This window comes from Tachypleus tridentatus, chromosome 12 (genome assembly GCF_004210375.1).
Source record: "Tachypleus tridentatus isolate NWPU-2018 chromosome 12, ASM421037v1, whole genome shotgun sequence".
NCBI classification, from domain to species: domain Eukaryota; kingdom Metazoa; phylum Arthropoda; class Merostomata; order Xiphosura; family Limulidae; genus Tachypleus; species Tachypleus tridentatus.
The window spans coordinates 26,366,611-26,376,881 of record NC_134836.1 but is presented as its reverse complement, the minus strand read 5'-3'; the positions used below and the strand labels follow the sequence as shown (position 1 = coordinate 26,376,881).

General features: G+C 30.9%; 1 long non-coding RNA gene across 1 annotated transcript; it reads right to left on the bottom strand.

Annotated features, from left to right (window-relative positions):
• Nucleotides 1-3,548: 3,548 nt before the first annotated feature.
• Nucleotides 3,549-9,659, bottom strand: LOC143235367 (uncharacterized). Its single transcript, XR_013019143.1, has 2 exons — nt 8,593-9,659; nt 3,549-4,837 (listed from the first exon to the last, which is right to left on the bottom strand). It is a non-coding gene; the product is annotated as an uncharacterized LOC143235367 (long non-coding RNA).
• Nucleotides 9,660-10,271: the final 612 nt, after the last annotated feature.

Below are 10,271 nucleotides of genomic sequence, written 5' to 3'. Positions count from 1 at the left end.
CATATCCATATATTATAGTAACTGACATTTTGGAGTCTTTAATATATTAAGGTAGGACAAATTCATGTTAGCAAAATCTTTAAAATAATGACTTGATTTATAATTTGATGCACTTTTCTGCATTTCAAATACTGGATTTAAATGTAAGATACTGAAATAGATATCAAGAAATGAAAGTATTACTCAGATTATACGAATACAACGTCAACTTTACCTTCAAGTGTTTTATATATATCAGTGACCACGTGGCAATATTCTATATTATAACATTCAGGTTTAGCTAGTACTAAAGGCCAAATGGTTTTTCTAAGTTTAACGACTGTCGTATATATTTACTAAACTAAGTTGGAAAGTGTTCTTACACATCACACTCGACAGGCGCTAATCGCATTTCTCTTCTTATTTAAAGGCTGTTTGAAGTATATACGATAACAACATCGATATTTCCACAGTAGTTTGTGTATTGTATAATCACTGTTTCTGTAAGTGTATGACTTTTGTAATTCTTAAAAGTCTCCAAACTCTATACATGGAGAATCTAAAAATTTATGTAATGTAATATTTTATATGACAGTAAAGTTAAACAAAAAATTATTTATCATGTTTAGTTGTAAGGTGATAACATTATTTCATGATAATAACTGTCACATTCAAATAATATGTAAGTTTTACTAATGATAGCAGAAACAACAAGTACCCTATAGGATAATGTCTTAAAGAATTTATGAATAGTTGAAGAAACTATCATTACACGTAAAACCATCACTTAAATTGAGATTAATACAATTTTAACTTCTTGATATTTTCACTGTAAAAGTTTACTGTTGGCTATCTTTTGTACCACGTAATGCTTTCTCTTAAAATTTTACAAAGAACAACTCATTCAACTTCTATGGTGGATTTAACATTTGGGAAACATAACAGGAGTTCATCTAATAGATAGTGATGTTGATTTCAGAATTATGACTATTAGCAGGAGAAAAGGTATGCGTGTTCTAATTAAACTATGTTAATGACAACATCCGGAGATAATCCAGGTAACAACTTCCCAAACTCATACACGCAATACCTCAAGTCCTCATTCATCAATGTTCTGTAGTCTAATTATTTAGGTTTATGTAGACCCATAAAACAAAGAAAGGAAGAAAAAAGAATTTTGTTCATTGAACCACCAACCAACCAGTACTCGCTGTTCGTGTTATTACGTGCCCATGGTTTTCTTATTGGGCAGAACTGTTGTACAGTGTTATTCTTACCAGTTCGGAAAACTGAATGTCGTATCTTAATCACCACACACTATAAAAACGTAATACAGCTATAACACTAAATAAATAACAACGAACATACGTGCAATTCATTTTAAATTCGTAGGTTGCTATGTATGCAGCCAACACGAACTTTAAATACGGAGTATCTATTGGACGGATATCTATCAACTGACAGGTCCATTTATATCACTTCGTCTCTGCATTCATACGCTTCTAACGTTAAACTGGTCACGTGATTCGTCTTATTTATGAAAGGTACAAAACTACAGAATGGAATATCGATCATGTCTCGATCATGATTCATAATTAAGTCTGAAGCAGTTTTCACTGCCCGAAACATTTTTTCTCAAGTTCCTTAAGAGAAATTATTCTTCCTGCTCTTTACTAGCACTTTCGTTACACTCTGGACTTTCGTCTTCTTCCTGATATACCCAATCTTGGTCTAATTAAGGAGCGTATCATTGTCGAGAGCTTGAGAACGTGCATAAATGCACTCTTGAATATTATCCACTTCCAAAGGCTCGAATTCAATATTGTGTCCAATTTTGACGACGTCTTCCGAAATATCCCTAATTTCGGACTCAAAGCCACAGGCATGGCTTGCACAATCAGGCAAAACGTTCTCCCACGCCGCTCTCGTGTTACTCTTGATAACTTGGAGCCACGCTTCGTTGATGCTTTCGATAGCATTTCTGATGTTGTAATTTTTCTAGAATTCAGTCAGATATAGTGCAGCTTCTCCAGTTGTAGCCTTTATTGCTTGAGAAAAAGTTCGCTTCAAATAGTGAGCTTTAAGCGTCACAATGACACCTTGAGCCTTTTTCTTTTTTTGCAGTAACGTTCAACTGGAGGACAAAATTAACTTTTTAATCAGTCATCAAACAAAGTTTTCGTAATCCATACTTTTCATTTGATCGCCAAACAACTGGAAGAGTCTTCTTTGCACAGCCGCTCAGTGTTCGGGGGGTTTCCACACGATTCACAAGCATGGGTTTTAACTTAAAATCGCCAAATGCATTTCCGATTAACAAAAGTGTCAAACAATTTTTTGACGTTTTGTAAACTGGTTGAGGTTTTTTTTCATTTTTTAATAGAAAAGTTCTAGAAGACAATTTTTCCCATGAGAAACCAGTTTCATCAACATAAAAAATTTGGTTATCTTTGCACCGAACTTTTTCAATAATTTCGATAAATTTAATATGAAATTTTTCAGCAGTATCTTTGTCTTCACTTAGACTTTTACCTACAATACGAACATTATGAACCACAGAGCGTTTTTTAAAACAAAATAACCAACCATGGCTTGCAGAAAATGTTTTATTAATTGTCCCTTCTCCATTGTTTTTTTCCGTTCGTTTTCTTTTCGGGCGTTGAAGACTCAAAGCTTTCGTTTGAATTTCCATTTGACCTGAAGATGATGTAGGAAGGTTGAAACGTTGTTCTCTCCTTTTCAATAAAAGTGTTAATACCCATACCCGCCGTTCCGAGATACATTTTTATTTCAAGTGGGTTTCTCGTCATCAATAAATGTTTGAAATGTATTTAGGATGTTTTAGAGATTAGGTAAATAATATTTGAGATTTTGAAGATGAAGAATTGTTCTCTTAATCCTAACATGAAATCCCTTTACATTTAGACTAGTAACGAATCAGACACTATTTTCGCAAACACATTTCTAGTAAAAATATTTAATTAAACAATCTGTAATCTTTACTAAAAGTATACCAAATTTTGCAAAAATACATATGCTATATCAAAGGTTGTAGCACAAACACTAAATGCGTGGAAAAGTGTGGACGAACTCGTGTATGTTATATCAAGCCAAGCAGTGAAAGGGTTAACTAAGTTAGTGATCCCAAATTGATCTTTATTGTGTCCATTCAATAACTTATATGTTTTGTTCATATCTACTAAATAGCAAAAACTTTCAGTAGCCATCAGAACCATTTTTTGAGAAGAATTCAGAATTTTTAATGAAGTATTTTCAAAAGTATTTCTCCATGAACATATGGAGTCAAAGTGTTGGCTGCTCGAAGTGGAAAATGATTTTTATGTTAAAATTAGAAAGTACTTCCAGTTATCTGAAAAAATCTGAAATTTCATTTCCATAACCTCTTAAAATCTCCTAACAAAATTTTAAATGTTTTTATCAGTAAAACATTATATTTTATCTGTCATTTTCTCTACTGTAACTTTATATGAGGTTGTCCCATTTGAGTGACCTTGTGGCTACCAAATAAAAAATTACATTTTGCTTTCTAGAATAACTTCAGATTGTAACATGAAACATTTCTTTATTCTAAATATCTTGAAATGTACAACAATATATATCTGTTTATACTTATAGTTTTATTGTCCTTTTGAATCATATTTAACTGATATTCTCACCATAAAATTTGTAATATACTTGGTAAATGTGAAGATCAAATTACTCTACTGAATCACATAAGACTGCTTATGAGTTGCTTGCAAGCATACCTCATAAAAATTTATTATTTCTTATTTTATGTAATCTAACCTAAAAAGGTTATAATCAGCAAAGCTCACTGACATGTTTGCATGGGAATAAAGTTTGAACTGCAAGTGAAAATAGACAATTTTCAATACAGAAAACAATTTATCACATACGATAGATTAAAACCTTCGCTTCCTATTGAATATAAAAATATAGTATTAAACACAGAGAAAATTTACGGCAATTCTGAAAAACAGGATTTGATGGGTCAGTGTGAATGTGGGGTATGATTTCCTATTTTGTAGCACTGTAACTAAATAAAATTGAAAGCTATAAAAATTAGTCTTTGCCTGAACACTGTTAATATCATAAGCAATTTATTTCAAATTTAATATTTCTTGGAGGGATTGTAAATACATTAGAGAAGAAGGATGTCAAGAAGAAAATCACAATTCTTGTACTAATGTTGCCTTGTAAAATTAAGGACTGAAACCTGATGTGTTACTGAAATTTGGATTATTAACTATGTTTCTATGACAAAGTTATTTATATACCATGATAAGAAAGTAGTTCAATTAAATTTAAAATGTAATTCACTAAAACACCATGACATTCACAGAAAAAAATTAAACAAGGGTGGAAATATACACAACAGAAAAGTTAAAGGTCTCTTTTCTAGTAATTAGTCAGGAACTTAATAATACAATATAATACAAGCAAGTCCTGATATCTGACTATTCAATAAACACACCTGACAGATACACACACTTAACATCTTGAAACGGAGATCTCAAATGATGAAAATTACAGAGAAAGAAAATGATTACTTAATAGACACACAATCACAGTATCACATCTTTTGCTGTTTTAAAATATATTTCTCTGTAACTGACTACTTTTATATCTAGCTCTGAAATATAATGAGCAATTTTACTTGACATTGAGATTAGTCTCACAAAAATTTTAGTAACCTAAAACAAGACATTTCTCTCCTCCTCTTCATTGGTTGTCATGCACGGCAAACATGTGAGTAGATGTTTAGATCTCGGAGAAGGTAAACTAAAAGAACAGAACCTTCCCTCGGAGGCCCCTTCACCAAGTACAGGAATCCCCACTGAGGGGAATAAAACATTGACTACAAGTTAAAAAAAAAAACAATGGAGCAGGAAGGCTAATCATACATATGAATACAGGATACCTGTTGTTTTCATTCCAAAATATTCAGAAAAAAAACTGACTTGTATGTAAAAAAAATAATTTGCTTAACAATATTTTTGCTAACAATATTCTTGGTTATAATTGATTTATGTATATTTGTATCCATATAAATTAAAACTTCGTTTATTTATTTGTCACTTGAATATGATACATTTAATAATAATGTTCAATACATACAGATTTGAGTTACATTTGGACCAATTTGATGTTTTACTATTACTACTGTGCACTCTTAAAACATATAAAGGCTTGTATAATGTCTTCTCATACACTAAAAAAATTGTTATAATTTGTGATCAAATATAACTGAATCCAGCATGCATGGAACTGATCCAACTGACTGACCCGATAATGAAAAAGGAATACTTAATAAAATTCAAAATCTATAATATGTATGTACAAGAAACATAGAAGCTTTCAGTAGAACATAAAAGTCTGTTATGCACAAAAACTAGATGAGTAACAAAGATATGTCTGCAACCTGATGATATCTGTTTGACTTAGATTAACATATCAAAGCACATGTGAAAAATAAGGTTTCTTTTTTGTCATTCTATAATCTCCATATTGTATTTGAACAGCCTTTGAAATGCATACCTAAAGTTTTTGCAAATACTACCATTTATATTGCATCTGTTACTTACTTTTACCTACCACAAAACGTTTCTAAATCAGTAATAAAGTATAAAATAAACACATATTTAATAATTGACATCAAATACACAGTACTATGTTGAATGGTACTCTCTAAAATGTCAAAAAACATGAGCTTTGACATCTACACATACAAATAGGCCTAATGTGAAAATATTTACAAGAATGAAGACAATATACAAAAATACTATAATAAACTTCTAAGACTGTGATTTATGTGGATGTCTTTTAAACTTTCCACTAAATTATGTTGTTCATCGGTACAGAAGTTACATTTAAATCACATTATCACAGAAGCATAAATTATTCATGTAACTAGTTGATAATCTTTATCCAGTGATAACTAAACTTTGCTTTTATTCATCTCTAAAGCTGTTCTCTATTTATAGCTCTTACCCTTTTATGGTCTTGCATCATATGATGAGACTTGAAATGTGTAATAATGAGTCTTCAAATACAAAAACAAACCATAAAAGAAACAAGAGTTGGTTAATTGTATTCTTAATGGATGACAGTTTCTTAACAAATAAGAACCTATACTTTGAGATTAACAGAAAATTCCTAACATATTGATAAGTGTAGAATTTTATTGATAAAGGTGCTTTATTCTGTGGAGCTGTTATACTCTCCACATATCTACTCATTGAAAAATATACAACTTAACACTGTAACAACAGTAAAGAGAAATAAACAGAATTACAAATTTTGACTGTTTAATGTATTCTAATTACATATGTCAAAAGTGAAGATTTAAAAAAAAATTATTTGCAGTGAGAAAAATAACAACAGGAAGTTACTGTGTAAAACACATTGTGTATTTTATCTACCAATTTTTGGGTCACCACAGCAAGTGAAGGTGATAAAAGAAGTTCATTGCTCACTCAACACAAGACCACCTTGCTTATTTATACTTCAGGAGTTTTTCTTACAGAGTATGAGTCACAGTCCAGTCATGATAGAAATGTTTTAACAAGGTATAACAAATTAAAAATACATAAAATGAAAATCTTCAGTAAAATTGATCACTATTCAAAATTGTGACAACAATGTAATACTGTGGTTTGACATAACAATACTGTACAGATATAATCCTGTAATGTAATACTGTGGTTTGACATAACAATACAGTACAGATATAATCCTCAAAAATCTTATCTAGTCAATATAATTTTTTGTCATATTTCATGTAAGTGTGATTTTACTGACAGAGCTTGTTGAGAACAAGATTCAACATGAAGATACCACAGAAAAATGTCAGGATGTTTGAGACAAATGTAATTAATTAAAGGTGCTGAAGTCTGAAGATACAGTCATCTGAATAATAAAAAGAAAAGCAAACTGTTGAAAATGCTTAACAAAATCATCCACAGACACAACAAGTTGAGAAAATAAGTTACAAAAGTAAGAGACCAAAAGTCCTGGCTTTAAGGTAGAAAATGTAGAACAGAGCCAACTACGTTATGCACAATAACAATAACACTGCATATAATAAAATAACACAGACAGGAAACTAATCTTGCATTATATTATTTACAAGCCCAATACCAGATCAACACATTAACTTCATTTTCCTCCCACCCTTCTAAGAACAAACATTAAAGTTAAAATTACTTCAGTAAAGACAAAGTTAACACTTTGTTTAAGATTTAACATGAAATATTAAGGCACATCCTAACACAAAAAAGAAACTAATTTTCTAGAATATGATTTGATTTGCAACTCTAGTATGAGATCAACTGATAGCTGCAATCAGAAAAGTCAAATTAAAACAAAATTTGAAAAATAATTTCACATTATAAAAATATTTTGTGAAAATATTTAGCCTAGATTTTATTTATATACACACACATATTTTTCCTGTTTTAACTGTGGAATAGATCTTAAGAGAGACTTTACACTAGTTCTAGCACTCAAATTTTATTAATTTTATGGGGTTATGAGTAGATGTTAAAATTTTTATGAACTTCTTTCATAATAACTTTGAAATACCAATAGCAGTTAATATAACATACTTTATTTCATGACAACCACCTATACACATATAACAAAAGAAAAGAATCTTAACCTTTGTAAGTAACAAACTTCTAACTCTTAAAATAAATATAAACCAAGGTGTCATTCAATTTACTACTTGTCATTAAATTATAACAGTTTCATGGAATTTTGTCTTTCACTTCTAATGCTGGATAAGGACAAATACTAAAGAAACAAAGCTAAACATTTTTATCCTTAACTATACATCATACATATGATATTTTTAGTTGTCTCTTATTCAATCATAGCAAACATGTATTTGTATAAAATATAAGAATAAGTTCTATCAGAATGATTAGATTTTGATTTTAAAATTTACCTTATGGTTTATATTTAATTACATGGTCTATGTTTGCAAAACAATTTTGGTATTTTAGCATTAAAACACAGTTGTCAGTGCTAATAAAACCAAGGCTAGTGCACTCTATATTACAGTGGAGAACAAGGTTCTTTTGAGTATCAAACATTTTGTATTTTATACTAAAATAAATGTAACTGGAATAATTTCAATGCAAAAACAAGTAATTATGAAAATGTTTAATATTTGCTTAAATGTTGTTGTTTCTATATATTAAGCTACAGAAATAAGCACTACAAATATTACAGAATAGATTTTACAACTAACATTATAATTAAGTGTAAGCTTGTTATATATAAACCTATGTGTATAATATATAAACTGATTTTAACTAATTACACAGTTAATTCTTGGTTATATCTTAACAACGAATAATGGTCTTTTTCTTCGACTATAAATGCCTTTAAAATATAATGCACTTATCTATTATCTCCTCTGCCCTACCTTTGCCTATGTCATTAGCCCCTACATACACCATTAAAAAAACAAAAAAAAACATCATCTCTGCGAGCCCCCTTTATCTTATCTCCTGTTAGGCCACTGTTGGTAAAACTCTCCACCTGTTCTCCCAAGTAGCATATTCCAATTATTTTTTCCTCACTTACCCAACAGATTATTCAATCCATATATCTTTACAATAAATCACCCACAAATTCCACATCCTTCTCTGATCCTTTTATTTTCATTCTTTCTAACAGTTCACATGCAGAAGCCAAATTCTGAAATTTGTTTGTCAACATAATCGGCTCATTACAACTAAATTCATTATTTTTTACTTTAATACCAATAGCACTCTTTCTATCTTCCTGAAATCCAGTCATCTGAGGCCCGGCATGGCCAAGCGTGTTAAGGCGTGCTATTGGTAATCTGAGGGTCGCGGGTTCGAATCCCAGTCGCACCAAACATGCTCTCCCTTTCAGCAGTAGGGGTGTTATAACGTGATTGTCAATCCCACTATTTGGTGGTAAAAGAGTAGCCCAAGAGTTGGCGGTGGGTGGTGATGACTAGTTGCCTTCCCCCTAGTCTTACACTGCTAAATTAGGGACGGCTAGCACAGATAGCCCTCGAGTAGCTTTGTGTAAAATTCAAAAACAAACAAACAAACAAACACTGTCATCTGAAATATCCCTTGCATATAAATAAATTGTGCTCCCTCAGAATACTGCTTCCATTTCTCATGATCTGCAATTCTTTCATTACCTCTAACTTTTCCAATATAAAAATTCTACATAAAAATCGTACAGCTTCGTCACAAGTTTTCTCAAGTACAAGTACGTAGCGGCCCGGCATATCTATGTGCTTAAGTTACTTCGCCTGTTCTCTTGAGCGGCTAAAATGGGATTTACCTTACGTTATAGCGTCCTTATGGTTGAAAGAACACACACGAGAAAAGATAAATGAGCGAGCATGTTAAGTGACGGAGAGATTCGAACTCCCGATTTTTTTAAATATATATCCAATTTTTTCTTTTAATGTCTTGCGGGAAAACACTCATTAAAAAAAGAATAACATATATGTATCGTTACCTGAATATTTTCTACGATGTGATTGGACATCTTCTAAGAAGAATTCAGCCAATAGCGATTGTACTATACGAGTATCTAAGCAACGAAAATGTTAGGAAAAGAATTTCAGAAATTTTGCAAGTACTACAAAGCTTAACAGATTTTGATATTTCATCTCATAAACAAAGAAGTAAGTTATGATGACAGAATTGTCATTAAGACGTTTTTTTTTTTGCTTAATTATATTTGCTGTCAAAACCCAAACTCAACTGCATGAAAAATCTATTTTATCTCTTAAAAATGTGAGAAACATATTCTATTATAACCAGAAACAAAATAGTAAGCAGTTCCTAGTACACCACTTGTTTCCAACCGAAAACCCTAAATCACTGCTTCTGTTAATTACGATTGTAGAGGCTAAAGCGGTCGGAGATAAAATCATAATGTAAAACTTATACAGGTGATATTTTAATTTGGGTTCTATGAGTTCTTGATATGAGCCATTTCCAATGTAATGCTGTATACCAGAAAAAAATATTGTGTAAATGAAACCAGCAAGAAAAAAGATTAAAGAATTTTACCTATCGTCATTAAAACTTCCTGTACAAACACAAATAAAACACCTTTTTAAATATTTTCATGAATATGGTTATGTTGGCACTTTTTACAATTTTATTTAATTTTTTATTCAGTTTATTTGGCACCTCAAAACACCATCAACTGTCCTTGTGGATACATCTTAAGGAACATCATGGCTGTAAGTTGTGAATATGGACATA